Below are 24,329 nucleotides of genomic sequence, written 5' to 3' on the forward strand. Positions count from 1 at the left end.
GTATTTTAAGAGTTTTACCACAACTAGAGAGTTTTCTTACAAAAATGTACTGGAACCGTCAGGATTTTAACAGAGTCATACAAATATCGCCAGAGTAATACGGCCTCAATTGTAAACATAAGCAGTACAGTCCTCACTTACAGGCTTTCTACACAAATTTTGAGCTGTATAAACAAGAATTCCTAATATTTGAAAGCAAATTCAAGTGAAAACGCTCCCTAAAGTTCCCGGAGTTGTAAATATTATCAGTTTGCTGGTCATTTCACGGCTTTCCACTGGTAATGTCTGTGATTACAAACGGCAGAAAATGTAGGAAGAATCAATTTACTTTAATTTCAAGGGGTTCTTCCAAGTTTTTAATCATTTCTGGAAACTCTAATTGCGTATTTTAAGAGTTTTACCACAACTAGACAGTTTTCTTACAAATATGTACTGGAACCGTCAGGATTTAAACAGAGTCATACAAAAGTCGCCAGAGTAATGCGGCCTCAATTGTAAACATAAGCAGTACAGTCCTCACTTACAGGCTTTCTACACAAATTTTGAGCTGTATAAACAAGAATTCCTAATATTTGAAAGCAAATTCAAGTGAAAACGCTCGCTAAAGTGCCCGGAGTTGTAAATGTTATCAGTTTGCTGGTCATTTCACGGCTTTCCACTGGTAATGTCTGTGATTACAAACAGCAGGAAATGTAGGAAGAATCAATTTACTTTAATTTCAAGGGGTTCTTCCAAGTTTTTAATCATTTCTGGAAACTCTAATTGCGTATTTTAAGAGTTTTACCACAACTAGAGAGTTTTCTTACAAATATGTACTGGAACCGTCAGGATTTTAACAGAGTCATACAAAAGTCGCCAGAGTAATGCGGCCTCAATTGTAAACATAAGTAGTACAGTCCTCACTTACAGGCTTTCTACACAAATTTTGAGCTGTATAAACAAGAATTCCTAATATTTGAAAGCAAATTCAAGGGAAAACGCTCGCTAAAGTGCCCGGAGTTGTAAATGTTATCAGTTTGCTGGTCATTTCACGGCTTTCCACTGGTAATGTCTGTGATTACAAACTGCAGGAAATGTAGGAAGAATCTATTTACTTTAATTTCAAGGGGTTCTTCCAAGTTTTTAATCATTTCTGGAAACTCTAATTGCGTATTTTAAGAGTTTTACCACAACTAGAGAGTTTTCTTACAAAAATGTACTGGAACCGTCAGGATTTTAACAGAGTCATACAAATGTCGCCAGAGTAATACGGCCTCAATTGTAAACATAAGCAGTACAGTCCTCACTTACAGGCTTTCTACACAAATTTTGAGCTGTATAAACAAGAATTCCTAATATTTGAAAGCAAATTCAAGTGAAAACGCTCCCTAAAGTGCCCGGAGTTGTAAATATTATCAGTTTGCTGGTCATTTCACTGCTTTCCACTGGTAATGTCTGTGATTACAAACGGCAGGAAATGTAGGAAGAATCAATTTACTTTAATTTCAAGGGGTTCTTCCAAGTTTTCAATCATTTCTGGAAACTCTAATTGCGTATTTTAAGAGTTTTACCACAACCAGAGAGTTTTCTTACAAATATGTACTGGAACCGTCAGGATTTTAACAGAGTCATACAAAAGTCGCCAGAGTAATGCGGCCTCAATTGTAAACATAAGCAGTACAGTCCTCACTTACAGGCTTTCTACACAAATTTTGAGCTGTATAAACAGGAATTCCTAATATTTGAAAGCAAATTCAAGTGAAAACGCTCCCTAAAGTGCCCGGAGTTGTAAATGTTATCAGTTTGCTGGTCATTTCACGGCTTTCCACTGGTAATGTCTGTGATTACAAACGGCAGGAAATGTAGGAAGAATCTATTTACTTTAATTTCAAGGGGTTCTTCCAAGTTTTTTATCATTTCTGGAAACTCTAATTGCGTATTTTAAGAGTTTTACCACAACTAGAGAGTTTTCTTACAAAAATGTACTGGAACCGTCAGGGTTTTAACAGAGTCATACAAAAGTCGCCAGAGTAATGCGGCCTCAATTGTAAACATAAGCAGTACAGTCCTCACTTACAGGCTTTCTACACAAATTTTGAGCTGTATAAACAAGAATTCCTAATATTTGAAAGCAAATTTAAGTGAAAACGCTCCCTAAAGTGCCAGGAGTTGTAAATATTATCAGTTTGCTGGTCATTTCACGGCTTTCCACTGGTAATGTCTGTGATTACAAATGGCAGGAAATGTAGGAAGAATCAATTTACTTAAATATCAAGGGGTTCTTCCAAGTTTTTAATCATTTCTGGAAACTCTAATTGCGTATTTTAAGAGTTTTACCACAACTAGAGAGTTTTCTTACAAATATGTACTGGAACCGTCAGGGTTTTAACAGAGTCATACAAAAGTCGCCAGAGTAATGCGGCCTCAATTGTAAACATAAGCAGTACAGTCCTCACTTACAGGCTTTCTACACAAATTTTGAGCTGTATAAACAAGAATTCCTAATATTTGAAAGCAAATTCAAGGGAAAACGCTCGCTAAAGTGCCCGGAGTTGTAAATGTTATCAGTTTGCTGGTCATTTCACGGCTTTCCACTGGTAATGTCTGTGATTACAAACAGCAGGAAATGTAGGAAGAATCAATTTACTTTAATTTCAAGGGGTTCTTCCAAGTTTTTAATCATTTCTGGAAACTCTAATTGCGTATTTTAAGAGTTTTACCACAACTAGAGAGTTTTCTTACGAATATGTACTGGAACCGTCAGGATTTTAACAGAGTCATACAAAAGTCGCCAGAGTAATGCGGCCTCAATTGTAAACATAAGCAGTACAGTCCTCACTTACAGGCTTTCTACACAAATTTTGAGCTGTATAAACAAGAATTCCTAATATTTGAAAGCAAATTCAAGTGAAAACGCTCGCTAAAGTGCCCGGAGTTGTAAATATTATCAGTTTGCTGGTCATTTCACGGCTTTCCACTGGTAATGTCTGTGATTACAAACGGCAGGAAATGTAGGAAGAATCAATTTACTTTAATTTCAAGGGGTTCTTCCAAGTTTTTAATCATTTCTGGAAACTCTAATTGCGTATTTTAAGAGTTTTACCACAACTAGAGAGTTTTCTTACGAATATGTACTGGAACCGTCAGGGTTTTAACAGAGTCATACAAAAGTCGCCAGAGTAATGCGGCCTCAATTGTAAACATAAGCAGTACAGTCCTCACTTACAGGCTTTCTACACAAATTTTGAGCTGTATAAACAAGAATTCCTAATATTTGAAAGCAAATTCAAGTGAAAACGCTCCCTAAAGTGCCCGGAGTTGTAAATATTATCAGTTTGCTGGTCATTTCACGGCTTTCCACTGGTAATGTCTGTGATTACAAACGGCAGGAAATGTAGGAAGAATCAATTTACTTTAATTTCAAGGGGTTCTTCCAAGTTTTTAATCATTTCTGGAAACTCTAATTGCGTATTTTAAGAGTTTTACCACAACTAGAGAGTTTTCTTACAAAAATGTACTGGAACCGTCAGGATTTTAACAGAGTCATACAAATATCGCCAGAGTAATACGGCCTCAATTGTAAACATAAGCAGTACAGTCCTCACTTACAGGCTTTCTACACAAATTTTGAGCTGTATAAACAAGAATTCCTAATATTTGAAAGCAAATTCAAGTGAAAACGCTCCCTAAAGTGCCCGGAGTTGTAAATATTATCAGTTTGCTGGTCATTTCACGGCTTTCCACTGGTAATGTCTGTGATTACAAACGGCAGGAAATGTAGGAAGAATCAATTTACTTTAATTTCAAGGGGTTCTTCCAAGTTTTTAATCATTTCTGGAAACTCTAATTGCGTATTTTAAGAGTTTTACCACAACTAGACAGTTTTCTTACAAATATGTACTGGAACCGTCAGGATTTAAACAGAGTCATACAAAAGTCGCCAGAGTAATGCGGCCTCAATTGTAAACATAAGCAGTACAGTCCTCACTTACAGGCTTTCTACACAAATTTTGAGCTGTATAAACAAGAATTCCTAATATTTGAAAGCAAATTCAAGTGAAAACGCTCGCTAAAGTGCCCGGAGTTGTAAATGTTATCAGTTTGCTGGTCATTTCACGGCTTTCCACTGGTAATGTCTGTGATTACAAACAGCAGGAAATGTAGGAAGAATCAATTTACTTTAATTTCAAGGGGTTCTTCCAAGTTTTTAATCATTTCTGGAAACTCTAATTGCGTATTTTAAGAGTTTTACCACAACTAGAGAGTTTTCTTACAAATATGTACTGGAACCGTCAGGATTTTAACAGAGTCATACAAAAGTCGCCAGAGTAATGCGGCCTCAATTGTAAACATAAGCAGTACAGTCCTCACTTACAGGCTTTCTACACAAATTTTGAGCTGTATAAACAAGAATTCCTAATATTTGAAAGCAAATTCAAGTGAAAACGCTCCCTAAAGTGCCCGGAGTTGTAAATATTATCAGTTTGCTGGTCATTTCACGGCTTTCCACTGGTAATGTCTGTGATTACAAACGGCAGGAAATGTAGGAAGAATCAATTTACTTTAATTTCAAGGGGTTCTTCCAAGTTTTTAATCATTTCTGGAAACTCTAATTGCGTATTTTAAGAGTTTTACCACAACTAGACAGTTTTCTTACAAATATGTACTGGAACCGTCAGGATTTAAACAGAGTCATACAAAAGTCGCCAGAGTAATGCGGCCTCAATTGTAAACATAAGCAGTACAGTCCTCACTTACAGGCTTTCTACACAAATTTTGAGCTGTATAAACAAGAATTCCTAATATTTGAAAGCAAATTCAAGTGAAAACGCTCGCTAAAGTGCCCGGAGTTGTAAATGTTATCAGTTTGCTGGTCATTTCACGGCTTTCCACTGGTAATGTCTGTGATTACAAACAGCAGGAAATGTAGGAAGAATCAATTTACTTTAATTTCAAGGGGTTCTTCCAAGTTTTTAATCATTTCTGGAAACTCTAATTGCGTATTTTAAGAGTTTTACCACAACTAGAGAGTTTTCTTACAAATATGTACTGGAACCGTCAGGATTTTAACAGAGTCATACAAAAGTCGCCAGAGTAATGCGGCCTCAATTGTAAACATAAGCAGTACAGTCCTCACTTACAGGCTTTCTACACAAATTTTGAGCTGTATAAACAAGAATTCCTAATATTTGAAAGCAAATGTAAGTGAAAACGCTCCCTAAAGTGCCAGGAGTTGTAAATATTATCAGTTTGCTGGTCATTTCACGGCTTTCCACTGGTAATGTGTGTGATTACAAATGGCAGGAAATGTAGGAAGAATCAATTTACTTAAATATCAAGGGGTTCTTCCAAGTTTTTAATCATTTCTGGAAACTCTAATTGCGTATTTTAAGAGTTTTACCACAACTAGAGAGTTTTCTTACAAATATGTACTGGAACCGTCAGGGTTTTAACAGAGTCATACAAAAGTCGCCAGAGTAATGCGGCCTCAATTGTAAACATAAGCAGTACAGTCCTCACTTACAGGCTTTCTACACAAATTTTGAGCTGTATAAACAAGAATTCCTAATATTTGAAAGCAAATTCAAGTGAAAACGCTCCCTAAAGTGCCCGGAGTTGTAAATATTATCAGTTTGCTGGTCATTTCACGGCTTTCCGCTGGTAATGTCTGTGATTACAAACAGCAGGAAATGTAGGAAGAATCAATTTACTTTAATTTCAAGGGGTTCTTCCAAGTTTTTAATCATTTCTGGAAAATCTAATTGCGTATTTTAAGAGTTTTACCACAACTAGAGAGTTTTCTTACAAATATGTACTGGAACCGTCAGGGTTTTAACAGAGTCATACAAAAGTCGCCAGAGTAATGCGGCCTCAATTGTAAACATAAGCAGTACAGTCCTCACTTACAGGCTTTCTACACAAATTTTGAGCTGTATAAACAAGAATTCCTAATATTTGAAAGCAAATTCAAGTGAAAAGGCTCGCTAAAGTGCCCGGAGTTGTAAATGTTATCAGTTTGCTGGTCATTTCACGGCTTTCCACTGGTAATGTCTGTGATTACAAACAGCAGGAAATGTAGGAAGAATCAATTTACTTTAATTTCAAGGGGTTCTTCCAAGTTTTTAATCATTTCTGGAAACTCTAATTGCGTATTTTAAGAGTTTTACCACAACTAGAGAGTTTTCTTACGAATATGTACTGGAACCGTCAGGATTTTAACAGAGTCATACAAAAGTCGCCAGAGTAATGCGGCCTCAATTGTAAACATAAGCAGTACAGTCCTCACTTACAGGCTTTCTACACAAATTTTGAGCTGTATAAACAAGAATTCCTAATATTTGAAAGCAAATTCAAGTGAAAACGCTCGCTAAAGTGCCCGGAGTTGTAAATATTATCAGTTTGCTGGTCATTTCACGGCTTTCCACTGGTAATGTCTGTGATTACAAACGGCAGGAAATGTAGGAAGAATCAATTTACTTTAATTTCAAGGGGTTCTTCCAAGTTTTTAATCATTTCTGGAAACTCTAATTGCGTATTTTAAGAGTTTTACCACAACTAGAGAGTTTTCTTACAAATATGTACTGGAACCGTCAGGGTTTTAACAGAGTCATAAAAAGTCGCCAGAGTAATGCGGCCTCAATTGTAAACATAAGCAGTACAGTCCTCACTTACAGGCTTTCTACACAAATTTTGAGCTGTATAAACAAGAATTCCTAATATTTGAAAGCAAATTCAAGTGAAAACGCTCCCTAAAGTGCCCGGAGTTGTAAATATTATCAGTTTGCTGGTCATTTCACGGCTTTCCACTGGTAATGTCTGTGATTACAAACGGCAGGAAATGTAGGAAGAATCAATTTACTTTAATTTCAAGGGGTTCTTCCAAGTTTTTAATCATTTCTGGAAACTCTAATTGCGTATTTTAAGAGTTTTACCACAACCAGAGAGTTTTCTTACAAATATGTACTGGAACCGTCAGGATTTTAACAGAGTCATACTAAAGTCGCCAGAGTAATGCGGCCTCAATTGTAAACATAAGCAGTAAAGTCCTCACTTACAGGCTTTCTACACAAATTTTGAGCTGTATAAACAGGAATTCCTAATATTTGAAAGCAAATTCAAGTGAAAACGCTCGCTAAAGTGCCCGGAGTTGTGAATATTATCAGTTTGCTGGTCATTTCACGGCTTTCCACTGGTAATGTCTGTGATTACAAACGGCAGGAAATGTAGGAAGAATCAATTTACTTTAATTTCAAGGGGTTCTTCCAAGTTTTTAATCATTTCCTGAAACTCTAATTGCGTATTTTAAGAGTTTTACCACAACTAGAGAGTTTTCTTACAAATATGTACTGGAACCGTCAGGGTTTTAACAGAGTCATACAAAAGTCGCCAGAGTAATGCGGCCTCAATTGTAAACATAAGCAGTACAGTCCTCACTTACAGGCTTTCTACACAAATTTTGAGCTGTATAAACAGGAATTCCTAATATTTGAAAGCAAATTCAAGTGAAAACGCTCGCCAAAGTGCCCGGAGTTGTAAATGTTATCAGTTTGCTGGTCATTTCACGGCTTTCCACTGGTAATGTCTGTGATTACAAACGGCAGGATATGTAGGAAGAATCTATTTACTTTAATTTCAAGGGGTTCTTCCAAGTTTTTAATCATTTCTGGAAACTCTAATTGCGTATTTTAAGAGTTTTACCACAACTAGATAGTTTTCTTACAAAAATGTACTGGAACCGTCAGGATTTTAACAGAGTCATACAAAAGTCGCCAGAGTAATGCGGCCTCAATTGTAAACATAAGCAGTACAGTCCTCACTTACAGGCTTTCTACACAAATTTTGAGCTGTATAAACAAGAATTCCTAATATTTGAAAGCAAATTCAAGTGAAAACGCTCCCTAAAGTGCCCGGAGTTGTAAATATTATCAGTTTGCTGGTCATTTCACGGCTTTCCACTGGTAATGTCTGTGATTACAAACGGCAGGAAATGTAGGAAGAATCAATTTACTTTAATTTCAAGGGGTTCTTCCAAGTTTTTAATCATTTCTGGAAACTCTAATTGCGTATTTTAAGAGTTTTACCACAACTAGAGAGTTTTCTTACAAAACTGTACTGGAACCGTCAGGATTTTAACAGAGTCATACAAATATCGCCAGAGTAATACGGCCTCAATTGTAAACATAAGCAGTACAGTCCTCACTTACAGGCTTTCTACACAAATTTTGAGCTGTATAAACAAGAATTCCTAATATTTGAAAGCAAATTCAAGTGAAAACGCTCGCTAAAGTGCCCGGAGTTGTAAATGTTATCAGTTTGCTGGTCATTTCACGGCTTTCCACTGGTAATGTCTGTGATTACAAACAGCAGGAAATGTAGGAAGAATCAATTTACTTTAATTTCAAGGGGTTCTTCCAAGTTTTTAATCATTTCCTGAAACTCTAATTGCGTATTTTAAGAGTTTTACCACAACTAGAGAGTTTTCTTACAAATATGTACTGGAACCGTCAGGATTTTAACAGAGTCATACAAAAGTCGCCAGAGTAATGCGGCCTCAATTGTAAACATAAGCAGTACAGTCCTCACTTACAGGCTTTCTACACAAATTTTGAGCTGTATAAACAAGAATTCCTAATATTTGAAAGCAAATTCAAGGGAAAACGCTCGCTAAAGTGCCCGGAGTTGTAAATGTTATCAGTTTGCTGGTCATTTCACGGCTTTCCACTGGTAATGTCTGTGATTACAAACGGCAGGAAATGTAGGAAGAATCTATTTACTTTAATTTCAAGGGGTTCTTCCAAGTTTTTAATCATTTCTGGAAACTCTAATTGCGTATTTTAAGAGTTTTACCACAACTAGAGAGTTTTCTTACAAAAATGTACTGGAACCGTCAGGATTTTAACAGAGTCATACAAATGTCGCCAGAGTAATACGGCCTCAATTGTAAACATAAGCAGTACAGTCCTCACTTACAGGCTTTCTACACAAATTTTGAGCTGTATAAACAAGAATTCCTAATATTTGAAAGCAAATTCAAGTGAAAACGCTCCCTAAAGTGCCCGGAGTTGTAAATATTATCAGTTTGCTGGTCATTTCACGGCTTTCCACTGGTAATGTCTGTGATTACAAACGGCAGGAAATGTAGGAAGAATCAATTTATTTTAATTTCAAGGGGTTCTTCCAAGTTTTTAATCATTTCTGGAAACTCTAATTGCGTATTTTAAGAGTTTTACCACAACCAGAGAGTTTTCTTACAAATATGTACTGGAACCGTCAGGATTTTAACAGAGTCATACAAAAGTCGCCAGAGTAATGCGGCCTCAATTGTAAACATAAGCAGTACAGTCCTCACTTACAGGCTTTCTACACAAATTTTGAGCTGTATAAACAGGAATTCCTAATATTTGAAAGCAAATTCAAGTGAAAACGCTCCCTAAAGTGCCCGGAGTTGTAAATATTATCAGTTTGCTGGTCATTTCACGGCTTTCCACTGGTAATGTCTGTGATTACAAACGGCAGGAAATGTAGGAAGAATCAATTTACTTTAATTTCAAGGGGTTCTTCCAAGTTTTTAATCATTTCTGGAAACTCTAATTGCGTATTTTAAGAGTTTTACCACAACCAGAGAGTTTTCTTACAAATATGTACTGGAACCGTCAGGATTTTAACAGAGTCATACTAAAGTCGCCAGAGTAATGCGGCCTCAATTGTAAACATAAGCAGTAAAGTCCTCACTTACAGGCTTTCTACACAAATTTTGAGCTGTATAAACAGGAATTCCTAATATTTGAAAGCAAATTCAAGTGAAAACGCTCGCTAAAGTGCCCGGAGTTGTGAATATTATCAGTTTGCTGGTCATTTCACGGCTTTCCACTGGTAATGTCTGTGATTACAAATGGCAGGATATGTAGGAAGAATCTATTTACTTTAATTTCAAGGGGTTCTTCCAAGTTTTTAATCATTTCTGGAAACTCTAATTGCGTATTTTAAGAGTTTTACCACAACTAGATAGTTTTCTTACAAAAATGTACTGGAACCGTCAGGATTTTAACAGAGTCATACAAAAGTCGCCAGAGTAATGCGGCCTCAATTGTAAACATAAGCAGTACAGTCCTCACTTACAGGCTTTCTACACAAATTTTGAGCTGTATAAACAAGAATTCCTAATATTTGAAAGCAAATTCAAGTGAAAACGCTCGCTAAAGTGCCCGGAGTTGTAAATGTTATCAGTTTGCTGGTCATTTCACGGCTTTCCACTGGTAATGTCTGTGATTACAAACGGCAGGAAATGTAGGAAGAATCAATTTACTTTAATTTCAAGGGGTTCTTCCAAGTTTTTAATCATTTCTGGAAACTCTAATTGCGTATTTTAAGAGTTTTACCACAACTAGAGAGTTTTCTTAAAAAACTGTACTGGAACCGTCAGGATTTTAACAGAGTCATACAAATATCGCCAGAGTAATACGGCCTCAATTGTAAACATAAGCAGTACAGTCCTCACTTACAGGCTTTCTACACAAATTTTGAGCTGTATAAACAAGAATTCCTAATATTTGAAAGCAAATTCAAGTGAAAACGCTCGCTAAAGTGCCCGGAGTTGTAAATGTTATCAGTTTGCTGGTCATTTCACGGCTTTCCACTGGTAATGTCTGTGATTACAAACAGCAGGAAATGTAGGAAGAATCAATTTACTTTAATTTCAAGGGGTTCTTCCAAGTTTTTAATCATTTCTGGAAACTCTAATTGCGTATTTTAAGAGTTTTACCACAACTAGAGAGTTTTCTTACAAATATGTACTGGAACCGTCAGGGTTTTAACAGAGTCATACAAAAGTCGCCAGAGTAATGCGGCCTCAATTGTAAACATAAGCAGTACAGTCCTCACTTACAGGCTTTCTACACAAATTTTGAGCTGTATAAACAAGAATTCCTAATATTTGAAAGCAAATTCAAGTGAAAACGCTCCCTAAAGTGCCCGGAGTTGTAAATATTATCAGTTTGCTGGTCATTTCACGGCTTTCCGCTGGTAATGTCTGTGATTACAAACAGCAGGAAATGTAGGAAGAATCAATTTACTTTAATTTCAAGGGGTTCTTCCAAGTTTTTAATCATTTCTGGAAAATCTAATTGCGTATTTTAAGAGTTTTACCACAACCAGAGAGTTTTCTTACAAATATGTACTGGAACCGTCAGGATTTTAACAGAGTCATACAAAAGTCGCCAGAGTAATGCGGCCTCAATTGTAAACATAAGCAGTACAGTCCTCACTTACAGGCTTTCTACACAAATTTTGAGGTGTATAAACAGGAATTCCTAATATTTGAAAGCAAATTCAAGTGAAAACGCTCCCTAAAGTGCCCGGAGTTGTAAATGTTATCAGTTTGCTGGTCATTTCACGGCTTTCCACTGGTAATGTCTGTGATTACAAACGGCAGGAAATGTAGGAAGAATCTATTTACTTTAATTTCAAGGGGTTCTTCCAAGTTTTTAATCATTTCTGGAAACTCTAATTGCGTATTTTAAGAGTTTTACCACAACTAGAGAGTTTTCTTACAAAAATGTACTGGAACCGTCAGGATTTTAACAGAGTCATACAAATGTCGCCAGAGTAATACGGCCTCAATTGTAAACATAAGCAGTACAGTCCTCACTTACAGGCTTTCTACACAAATTTTGAGCTGTATAAACAAGAATTCCTAATATTTGAAAGCAAATTTAAGTGAAAACGCTCCCTAAAGTGCCAGGAGTTGTAAATATTATCAGTTTGCTGGTCATTTCACGGCTTTCCACTGGTAATGTCTGTGATTACAAATGGCAGGAAATGTAGGAAGAATCAATTTACTTAAATATCAAGGGGTTCTTCCAAGTTTTTAATCATTTCTGGAAACTCTAATTGCGTATTTTAAGAGTTTTACCACAACTAGAGAGTTTTCTTACAAATATGTACTGGAACCGTCAGGGTTTTAACAGAGTCATACAAAAGTCGCCAGAGTAATGCGGCCTCAATTGTAAACATAAGCAGTACAGTCCTCACTTACAGGCTTTCTACACAAATTTTGAGCTGTATAAACAAGAATTCCTAATATTTGAAAGCAAATTCAAGTGAAAAGGCTCGCTAAAGTGCCCGGAGTTGTAAATGTTATCAGTTTGCTGGTCATTTCACGGCTTTCCACTGGTAATGTCTGTGATTACAAACAGCAGGAAATGTAGGAAGAATCAATTTACTTTAATTTCAAGGGGTTCTTCCAAGTTTTTAATCATTTCTGGAAACTCTAATTGCGTATTTTAAGAGTTTTACCACAACTAGAGAGTTTTCTTACGAATATGTACTGGAACCGTCAGGATTTTAACAGAGTCATACAAAAGTCGCCAGAGTAATGCGGCCTCAATTGTAAACATAAGCAGTACAGTCCTCACTTACAGGCTTTCTACACAAATTTTGAGCTGTATAAACAAGAATTCCTAATATTTGAAAGCAAATTCAAGTGAAAACGCTCGCTAAAGTGCCCGGAGTTGTAAATATTATCAGTTTGCTGGTCATTTCACGGCTTTCCACTGGTAATGTCTGTGATTACAAACGGCAGGAAATGTAGGAAGAATCAATTTACTTTAATTTCAAGGGGTTCTTCCAAGTTTTTAATCATTTCTGGAAACTCTAATTGCGTATTTTAAGAGTTTTACCACAACTAGAGAGTTTTCTTACAAATATGTACTGGAACCGTCAGGGTTTTAACAGAGTCATACAAAAGTCGCCAGAGTAATGCGGCCTCAATTGTAAACATAAGCAGTACAGTCCTCACTTACAGGCTTTCTACACAAATTTTGAGCTGTATAAACAAGAATTCCTAATATTTGAAAGCAAATTCAAGTGAAAACGCTCCCTAAAGTGCCCGGAGTTGTAAATATTATCAGTTTGCTGGTCATTTCACGGCTTTCCACTGGTAATGTCTGTGATTACAAACGGCAGGAAATGTAGGAAGAATCAATTTACTTTAATTTCAAGGGGTTCTTCCAAGTTTTTAATCATTTCTGGAAACTCTAATTGCGTATTTTAAGAGTTTTACCACAACTAGACAGTTTTCTTACAAATATGTACTGGAACCGTCAGGATTTAAACAGAGTCATACAAAAGTCGCCAGAGTAATGCGGCCTCAATTGTAAACATAAGCAGTACAGTCCTCACTTACAGGCTTTCTACACAAATTTTGAGCTGTATAAACAAGAATTCCTAATATTTGAAAGCAAATTCAAGTGAAAACGCTCGCTAAAGTGCCCGGAGTTGTAAATATTTTCAGTTTGCTGGTCATTTCACGGCTTTCCACTGGTAATGTCTGTGATTACAAACGGCAGGAAATGTAGGAAGAATCTATTTACTTTAATTTCAAGGGGTTCTTCTAAGTTTTTAATCATTTCTGGGAACTCTAATTGCGTATTTTAAGAGTTTTACAACAAATAGATAGTTTTTTTACAAATATGTACTGGAACCGTCAGGGTTTTAACAGAGTCATACAAAAGTCGCCAGAGTAATACGGCCTCAATTGTAAACATAAGCAGTACAGTCCTCACTTACAGGCTTTCTACACAAATTTTGAGCTGTATAAACAAGAATTCTTAATATTTGAAAGCAAATTCAAGTGAAAACGCTCGCTAAAGTGCCCGGAGTTGTAAATGTTATCAGTTTGCTGGTCATTTCACGGCTTTCCACTGGTAATGTCTGTGATTACAAACAGCAGGAAATGTAGGAAGAATCAATTTACTTTAATTTCAAGGGGTTCTTCCAAGTTTTTAATCATTTCTGGAAACTCTAATTGCGTATTTTAAGAGTTTTACCACAACTAGAGAGTTTTCTTACAAATATGTACTGGAACCGTCAGGATTTTAACAGAGTCATACAAAAGTCGCCAGAGTAATGCGGCCTCAATTGTAAACATAAGCAGTACAGTCCTCACTTACAGGCTTTCTACACAAATTTTGAGCTGTATAAACAAGAATTCCTAATATTTGAAAGCAAATTCAAGGGAAAACGCTCGCTAAAGTGCCCGGAGTTGTAAATGTTATCAGTTTGCTGGTCATTTCACGGCTTTCCACTGGTAATGTCTGTGATTACAAACGGCAGGAAATGTAGGAAGAATCTATTTACTTTAATTTCAAGGGGTTCTTCCAAGTTTTTAATCATTTTTGGAAACTCTAATTGCGTATTTTAAGAGTTTTACCACAACTAGAGAGTTTTCTTACAAAAATGTACTGGAACCGTCAGGATTTTAACAGAGTCATACAAAAGTCGCCAGAGTAATGCGGCCTCAATTGTAAACATAAGCAGTACAGTCCTCACTTACAGGCTTTCTACACAAATTTTGAGCTGTATAAACAGGAATTCCTAATATTTGAAAGCAAATTCAAGTGAAAACACTCCCTAAAGTTCCCGGAGTTGTAAATATTATCAGTTTGCTGGTCATTTCACGGCTTTCCACTGGTAATGTCTGTGATTACAAACGGCAGGAAATGTAGGAAGAATCTATTTACTTTAATTTCAAGGGGTCCTTCCAAGTTTTTAATCATTTCTGGAAACTCTAATTGCGTATTTTAAGAGTTTTACCACAACTAGAGAGTTTTCTTACAAAAATGTACTGGAACCGTCAGGATTTTAACAGAGTCATACAAATGTCGCCAGAGTAATACGGCCTCAATTGTAAACATAAGCAGTACAGTCCTCACTTACAGGCTTTCTACACAAATTTTGAGCTGTATAAACAAGAATTCCTAATATTTGAAAGCAAATTTAAGTGAAAACGCTCCCTAAAGTGCCAGGAGTTGTAAATATTATCAGTTTGCTGGTCATTTCACGGCTTTCCACTGGTAATGTCTGTGATTACAAATGGCAGGAAATGTAGGAAGAATCAATTTACTTAAATATCAAGGGGTTCTTCCAAGTTTTTAATCATTTCTGGAAACTCTAATTGCGTATTTTAAGAGTTTTACCACAACTAGAGAGTTTTCTTACAAATATGTACTGGAACCGTCAGGGTTTTAACAGAGTCATACAAAAGTCGCCAGAATAATGCGGCCTCAATTGTAAACATAAGCAGTACAGTCCTCACTTACAGGCTTTCTACACAAATTTTGAGCTGTATAAACAAGAATTCCTAATATTTGAAAGCAAATTCAAGTGAAAACGCTCCCTATAGTGCCCGGAGTTGTAAATATTATCAGTTTGCTGGTCATTTCACGGCTTTCCGCTGGTAATGTCTGTGATTACAAACAGCAGGAAATGTAGGAAGAATCAATTTACTTTAATTTCAAGGGGTTCTTCCAAGTTTTTAATCATTTCTGGAAAATCTAATTGCGTATTTTAAGAGTTTTACCACAACTAGAGAGTTTTCTTACAAATATGTACTGGAACCGTCAGGGTTTTAACAGAGTCATACAAAAGTCGCCAGAGTAATGCGGCCTCAATTGTAAACATAAGCAGTACAGTCCTCACTTACAGGCTTTCTACACAAATTTTGAGCTGTATAAACAAGAATTCCTAATATTTGAAAGCAAATTCAAGTGAAAACGCTCGCTAAAGTGCCCGGAGTTGTGAATATTATCAGTTTGCTGGTCATTTCACGGCTTTCCACTGGTAATGTCTGTGATTACAAACGGCAGGATATGTAGGAAGAATCAATTTACTTTAATTTCAAGGGGTTCTTCCAAGTTTTTAATCATTTCCTGAAACTCTAATTGCGTATTTTAAGAGTTTTACCACAACTAGACAGTTTTCTTACAAATATGTACTGGAACCGTCAGGATTTAAACAGAGTCATACAAAAGTCGCCAGAGTAATGCGGCCTCAATTGTAAACATAAGCAGTACAGTCCTCACTTACAGGCTTTCTACACAAATTTTGAGCTGTATAAACAAGAATTCCTAATATTTGAAAGCAAATTCAAGTGAAAACGCTCGCTAAAGTGCCCAGAGTTGTAAATATTATCAGTTTGCTGGTCATTTCACGGCTTTCCACTGGTAATGTCTGTGATTACAAACAGCAGGAAATGTAGGAAGAATCAATTTACTTTAATTTCAAGGGGTTCTTCCAAGTTTTTAATCATTTCTGGAAACTCTAATTGCGTATTTTAAGAGTTTTACCACAACTAGAGAGTTTTCTTACAAATATGTACTGGAACCGTCAGGATTTTAACAGAGTGATACAAAAGTCGCCAGAGTAATGCGGCCTCAATTGTAAACATAAGCAGTACAGTCCTCACTTACAGGCTTTCTACACAAATTTTGAGCTGTATAAACAAGAATTCCTAATATTTGAAAGCAAATTCAAGTGAAAACGCTCGCTAAAGTGCCCGGAGTTGTAAATGTTATCAGTTTGCTGGTCATTTCACGGCTTTCCACTGGTAATGTCTGTGATTACAAACGGCAGGAAATGTAGGAAGAATCAATTTACTTTAATTTCAAGGGGTTCTTCCAAGTTTTTAATCATTTCTGGAAACTCTAATTGCGTATTTTAAGAGTTTTACCACAACTAGAGAGTTTTCTTACAAATATGTACTGGAACCATCAGGATTTTAACAGAGTCATACAAAAGTCGCCAGAGTAATGCGGCCTCAATTGTAAACATAAGCAGTACAGTCCTCACTTACAGGCTTTCTACACAAATTTTGAGCTGTATAAACAAGAATTCCTAATATTTGAAAGCAAATTCAAGTGCAAACGCTCGCTAAAGTGCCCGGAGTTGTAAATGTTATCAGTTTGCTGGTCATTTCACGGCTTTCCACTGGTAATGTCTGTGATTACAAACGGCAGGAAATGTAGGAAGAATCTATTTACTTTAATTTCAAGGGGTTCTTCCAAGTTTTTAATCATTTCTGGAAACTCTAATTGCGTATTTTAAGAGTTTTACCACAACTAGAGAGTTTTCTTACAAAAATGTACTGGAACCGTCAGGATTTTAACAGAGCCATACAAATATCGCCAGAGTAATACGGCCTCAATTGTAAACATAAGCAGTACAGTCCTCACTTACAGGCTTTCTACACAAATTTTGAGCTGTATAAACAAGAATTCCTAATATTTGAAAGCAAATTCAAGTGAAAACGCTCCCTAAAGTGCCCGGAGTTGTAAATATTATCAGTTTGCTGGTCATTTCACGGCTTTCCACTGGTAATGTCTGTGATTACAAACGGCAGGAAATGTAGGAAGAATCAATTTACTTTAATTTCAAGGGGTTCTTCCAAGTTTTTAATCATTTCTGGAAACTCTAATTGCGTATTTTAAGAGTTTTACCACAACTAGACAGTTTTCTTACAAATATGTACTGGAACCGTCAGGATTTAAACAGAGTCATACAAAAGTCGCCAGAGTAATGCGGCCTCAATTGTAAACATAAGCAGTACAGTCCTCACTTACAGGCTTTCTACACAAATTTTGAGCTGTATAAACAAGAATTCCTAATATTTGAAAGCAAATTCAAGTGAAAACGCTCGCTAAAGTGCCCGGAGTTGTAAATGTTATCAGTTTGCTGGTCATTTCACGGCTTTCCACTGGTAATGTCTGTGATTACAAACGGCAGGAAATGTAGGAAGAATCTATTTACTTTAATTTCAAGGGGTTCTTCCAAGTTTTTAATCATTTCTGGAAACTCTAATTGCGTATTTTAAGAGTTTTACCACAACTAGATAGTTTTCTTACAAAAATGTACTGGAACCGTCAGGATTTTAACAGAGTCATACAAAAGTCGCCAGAGTAATGCGGCCTCAATTGTAAACATAAGCAGTACAGTCCTCACTTACAGGCTTTCTACACAAATTTTGAGCTGTATAAACAAGAATTCCTAATATTTGAAAGCAAATTCAAGTGAAAACGCTCGCTAAAGTGCCCGGAGTTGTAAATGTTTTCAGTTTGCTGGTCATTTCACGGCTTTCCACTGGTAATGTCTGTGATTACAAACAGCAGGAAATGTAGGAAGAATCAATTTACTTTAATTTCAAGGGGTTCTTCCAAGTTTTTAATCATTTCTGGAAACTCTAATTGCGTATTTTAAGAGTTTTACCACAACTAGAGAGTTTTCTTACAAATATGTACTGGAACCGTCAGGATTTTAACAGAGTCATACAAAAGTCGCCAGAGTAATGCGGCCTCAATTGTAAACATAAGCAGTACAGTCCTCACTTACAGGCTTTCTACACAAATTTTGAGCTGTATAAACAAGAATTCCTAATATTTGAAAGCAAATTCAAGTGAAAACGCTCGCTAAAGTGCCCGGAGTTGTAAATGTTATCAGTTTGCTGGTCATTTCACGGCTTTCCACTGGTAATGTCTGTGATTACAAACGGCAGGAAATGTAGGAAGAATCTATTTACTTTAATTTCAAGGGGTTCTTCCAAGTTTTTAATCATTTCTGGAAACTCTAATTGCGTATTTTAAGAGTTTTACCACAACTAGAGAGTTTTCTTACAAATATGTACTGGAACCGTCAGGGTTTTAACAGAGTCATACAAAAGTCGCCAGAGTAATGCGGCCTCAATTGTAAACATAAGCAGTACAGTCCTCACTTACAGGCTTTCTACACAAATTTTGAGCTGTATAAACAAGAATTCCTAATATTTGAAAGCAAATTCAAGTGAAAACGCTCGCTAAAGTGCCCGGAGTTGTGAATATTATCAGTTTGCTGGTCATTTCACGGCTTTCCACTGGTAATGTCTGTGATTACAAACGGCAGGAAATGTAGGAAGAATCAATTTACTTTAATTTCAAGGGGTTCTTCCAAGTTTTTAATCATTTCCTGAAACTCTAATTGCGTATTTTAAGAGTTTTACCACAACTAGAGAGTTTTCTTACAAATATGTACTGGAACCGTCAGGGTTTTAACAGAGTCATACAAAAGTCGCCAGAGTAATGCGGCCTCAATTGTAAACATAAGCAGTACAGTCCTCACTTACAGGCTTTCTACACAAATTTTGAGCTGTATAAACAGGAATTCCTAATATTTGAAAGCAAATTTAAGTGAAAACGCTCGCCAAAGTGCCCGGAGTTGTAAATGTTATCAGTTTGCTGGTCATTTCACGGCTTTCCACTGGTAATGTCTGTGATTACAAACGGCAGGATATGTAGGAAGAATCTATTTACTTTAATTTCAAGGGGTTCTTCCAAGTTTTTAATCATTTCTGGAAACTCTAATTGCGTATTTTAAGAGTTTTACCACAACTAGATAGTTTTCTTACAAAAATGTACTGGAACCGTCAGGATTTTAACAGAGTCATACAAAAGTCGCCAGAGTAATGCGGCCTCAATTGTAAACATAAGCAGTACAGTCCTCACTTACAGGCTTTCTACACAAATTTTGAGCTGTATAAACAAGAATTCCTAATATTTGAAAGCAAATTCAAGTGAAAACGCTCCCTAAAGTGCCCGGAGTTGTAAATATTATCAGTTTGCTGGTCATTTCACGGCTTTCCGCTGGTAATGTCTGTGATTACAAACGGCAGGAAATGTAGGAAGAATCAATTTACTTTAATTTCAAGGGGTTCTTCCAAGTTTTTAATCATTTCTGGAAACTCTAATTGCGTATTTTAAGAGTTTTACCACAACTAGAGAGTTTTCTTACAAATATGTACTGGAACCGTCAGGATTTTAACAGAGTCATACAAAAGTCGCCAGAGTAATGCGGCCTCAATTGTAAACATAAGCAGTACAGTCCTCACTTACAGGCTTTCTACACAAATTTTGAGCTGTATAAACAAGAATTCCTAATATTTGAAAGCAAATTCAAGTGAAAACGCTCGCTAAAGTGCCCAGAGTTGTAAATGTTATCAGTTTGCTGGTCATTTCACGGCTTTCCACTGGTAATGTCTGTGATTACAAACGGCAGGAAATGTAGGAAGAATCAATTTACTTTAATTTCAAGGGGTTCTTCCAAGTTTTTAATCATTTCTGGAAACTCTAATTGCGTATTTTAAGAGTTTTACCACAACTAGAGAGTTTTCTTACAAAAATGTACTGGAACCGTCAGGATTTTAACAGAGTCATACAAATATCGCCAGAGTAATACGGCCTCAATTGTAAACATAAGCAGTACAGTCCTCACTTACAGGCTTTCTACACAAATTTTGAGCTGTATAAACAAGAATTCCTAATATTTGAAAGCAAATTCAAGTGAAAACGCTCCCTAAAGTTCCCGGAGTTGTAAATATTATCAGTTTGCTGGTCATTTCACGGCTTTCCACTGGTAATGTCTGTGATTACAAACGGCAGGAAATGTAGGAAGAATCAATTTACTTTAATTTCAAGGGGTTCTTCCAAGTTTTTAATCATTTCTGGAAACTCTAATTGCGTATTTTAAGAGTTTTACCACAACTAGACAGTTTTCTTACAAATATGTACTGGAACCGTCAGGATTTTAACAGAGTCATACAAAAGTCGCCAGAGTAATGCGGCCTCAATTGTAAACATAAGCAGTACAGTCCTCACTTACAGGCTTTCTACACAAATTTTGAGCTGTATAAACAACAATTCCTAATATTTGAAAGCAAATTCAAGTGAAAACGCTCGCTAAAGTGCCCGGAGTTGTAAATGTTATCAGTTTGCTGGTCATTTCACGGCTTTCCACTGGTAATGTCTGTGATTACAAACGGCAGGAAATGTAGGAAGAATCTATTTACTTTAATTTCAAGGGGTTCTTCCAAGTTTTTAATCATTTCTGGAAACTCTAATTGCGTATTTTAAGAGTTTTACCACAACTAGAGAGTTTTCTTACAAATATGTACTGGAACCGTCAGGGTTTTAACAGAGTCATACAAAAGTCGCCAGAGTAATGCGGCCTCAATTGTAAACATAAGCAGTACAGTCCTCACTTACAGGCTTTCTACACAAATTTTGAGCTGTATAAACAAGAATTCCTAATATTTGAAAGCAAATTCAAGTGAAAACGCTCCCTAAAGTGCCCGGAGTTGTGAATATTATCAGTTTGCTGGTCATTTCACGGCTTTCCACTGGTAATGTCTGTGATTACAAACGGCAGGAAATGTAGGAAGAATCAATTTACTTTAATTTCAAGGGGTTCTTCCAAGTTTTTAATCATTTCTGGAAACTCTAATTGCGTATTTTAAGAGTTTTACCACAACTAGAGAGTTTTCTTACAAATATGTACTGGAACCGTCAGGATTTTAACAGAGTCATACATAAGTCGCCAGAGTAATGCGGCCTCAATTGTAAACATAAGCAGTACAGTCCTCACTTACAGGCTTTCTACACAGATTTTGAGCTGTATAAACAAGAATTCCTAATATTTGAAAGCAAATTCAAGTGAAAACGCTCGCTAAAGTGCCCGGAGTTGTAATTGTTATCAGTTTGCTGGTCATTTCACGGCTTTCCACTGGTAATGTCTGTGATTACAAACGGCAGGAAATGTAGGAAGAATCAATTTACTTTAATTTCAAGGGGTTCTTCCAAGTTTTTAATCATTTCTGGAAACTCTAATTGCGTATTTTAAGAGTTTTACCACAACTAGAGAGTTTTCTTACAAAAATGTACTGGAACCGTCAGGATTTTAACAGAGTCATACAAATATCGCCAGAGTAATACGGCCTCAATTGTAAACATAAGCAGTACAGTCCTCACTTACAGGCTTTCTACACAAATTTTGAGCTGTATAAACAAGAATTCCTAATATTTGAAAGCAAATTCAAGTGAAAACGCTCCCTAAAGTGCCCGGAGTTGTAAATATTATCAGTTTGCTGGTCATTTCACGGCTTTCCACTGGTAATGTCTGTGATTACAAACGGCAGGAAATGTAGGAAGAATCAATTTACTTTAATTTCAAGGGGTTCTTCCAAGTTTTTAATCATTTCTGGAAACTCTAATTGCGTATTTTAAGAGTTTTACCACAACTAGACAGTTTTCTTACAAATATGTACTGGAACCGTCAGGATTTAAACAGAGTCATACAAAAGTCGCCAGAGTAATGCGGCCTCAATTGTAAACATAAGCAGTACAGTCCTCACTTACAGGCTTTCTACACAAATTTTGAGCTGTATAAACAAGAATTCCTAATATTTGAAAGCAAATTCAAGTGAAAACGCTCGCTAAAGTGCCCGGAGTTGTAAATATTATCAGTTTGCTGGTCATTTCACGGCTTTCCACTGGTAATGTCTGTGATTACAAACAGCAGGAAATGTAGGAAGAATCAATTTACTTTAATTTCAAGGGGTTCTTCCAAGTTTTTAATCATTTCTGGAAACTCTAATTGCGTATTTTAAGAGTTTTACCACAACTAGAGAGTTTTCTTACAAATATGTACTGGTACCGTCAGGATTTTAACAGAGTCATACAAAAGTCGCCAGAGTAATGCGGCCTCAATTGTAAACATAAGCAGTACAGTCCTCACTTACAGGCTTTCTACACAAATTTTGAGCTGTATAAACAAGAATTCCTAATATTTGAAAGCAAATTCAAGTGAAAACGCTCGCTAAAGTGCCCAGTGTTGTAAATGTTATCAGTTTGCTGGTCATTTCACGGCTTTCCACTGGTAATGTCTGTGATTACAAACGGCAGGAAATGTAGGAAGAATCAATTTACTTTAATTTCAAGGGGTTCTTCCAAGTTTTTAATCATTTCTGGAAACTCTAATTGCGTATTTTAAGAGTTTTACCACAACTAGAGAGTTTTCTTACAAAAATGTACTGGAACCGTCAGGATTTTAACAGAGTCATACAAATGTCGCCAGAGTAATACGGCCTCAATTGTAAACATAAGCAGTACAGTCCTCACTTACAGGCTTTCTACACAAATTTTGAGCTGTATAAACAAGAATTCCTAATATTTGAAAGCAAATTCAAGTGAAAACGCTCCCTAAAGTTCCCGGAGTTGTAAATATTATCAGTTTGCTGGTCATTTCACGGCTTTCCACTGGTAATGTCTGTGATTACAAACGGCAGGAAATGTAGGAAGAATCAATTTACTTTAATTTCAAGGGGTTCTTCCAAGTTTTTAATCATTTCTGGAAACTCTAATTGCGTATTTTAAGAGTTTTACCACAACTAGACAGTTTTCTTACAAATATGTACTGGAACCGTCAGGATTTAAACAGAGTCATACAAAAGTCGCCAGAGTAATGCGGCCTCAATTGTAAACATAAGCAGTACAGTCCTCACTTACAGGCTTTCTACACAAATTTTGAGCTGTATAAACAAGAATTCCTAATATTTGAAAGCAAATTCAAGTGAAAACGCTCGCTAAAGTGCCCGGAGTTGTAAATGTTTTCAGTTTGCTGGTCATTTCACGGCTTTCCACTGGTAATGTCTGTGATTACAAACGGCAGGAAATGTAGGAAGAATCTATTTACTTTAATTTCAAGGGGTTCTTCTAAGTTTTTAATCATTTCTGGGAACTCTAATTGCGTATTTTAAGAGTTTTACCACAAATAGATAGATTTTTTACAAATATGTACTGGAACCGTCAGGGTTTTAACAGAGTCATACAAAAGTCGCCAGAGTAATACGGCCTCAATTGTAAACATAAGCAGTACAGTCCTCACTTACAGGCTTTCTACACAAATTTTGAGCTGTATAAACAAGAATTCCTAATATTTGAAAGCAAATTCAAGTGAAAACGCTCGCTAAAGTGCCCGGAGTTGTAAATGTTATCAGTTTGCTGGTCATTTCACGGCTTTCCACTGGTAATGTCTGTGATTACAAACAGCAGGAAATGTAGGAAGAATCAATTTACTTTAATTTCAAGGGGTTCTTCCAAGTTTTTAATCATTTCTGGAAACTCTAATTGCGTATTTTAAGAGTTTTACCACAACTAGAGAGTTTTCTTACAAATATGTACTGGAACCGTCAGGATTTTAACAGAGTCATACAAAAGTCGCCAGAGTAATGCGGCCTCAATTGTAAACATAAGCAGTACAGTCCTCACTTACAGGCTTTCTACACAAATTTTGAGCTGTATAAACAAGAATTCCTAATATTTGAAAGCAAATTCAATGGAAAACGCTCGCTAAAGTGTCCGGAGTTGTAAATGTTATCAGTTTGCTGGTCATTTCACGGCTTTCCACTGGTAATGTCTGTGATTACAAACGGCAGGAAATGTAGGAAGAATCTATTTACTTTAATTTCAAGGGGTTCTTCCAAGTTTTTAATCATTTCTGGAAACTCTAATTGCGTATTTTAAGAGTTTTACCACAACCAGAGAGTTTTCTTACAAATATGTACTGGAACCGTCAGGATTTTAACAGAGTCATACAAAGGTCGCCAGAGTAATGCGGCCTCAATTGTAAACATAAGCAGTACAGTCCTCACTTACAGGCTTTCTACACAAATTTTGAGCTGTATAAACAGGAATTCCTAATATTTGAAAGCAAAT

This window comes from Myotis nattereri (assembly GCF_964212035.1).
Source record: "Myotis nattereri genome assembly, chromosome: 13".
NCBI lineage: Eukaryota > Metazoa > Chordata > Mammalia > Chiroptera > Vespertilionidae > Myotis > Myotis nattereri.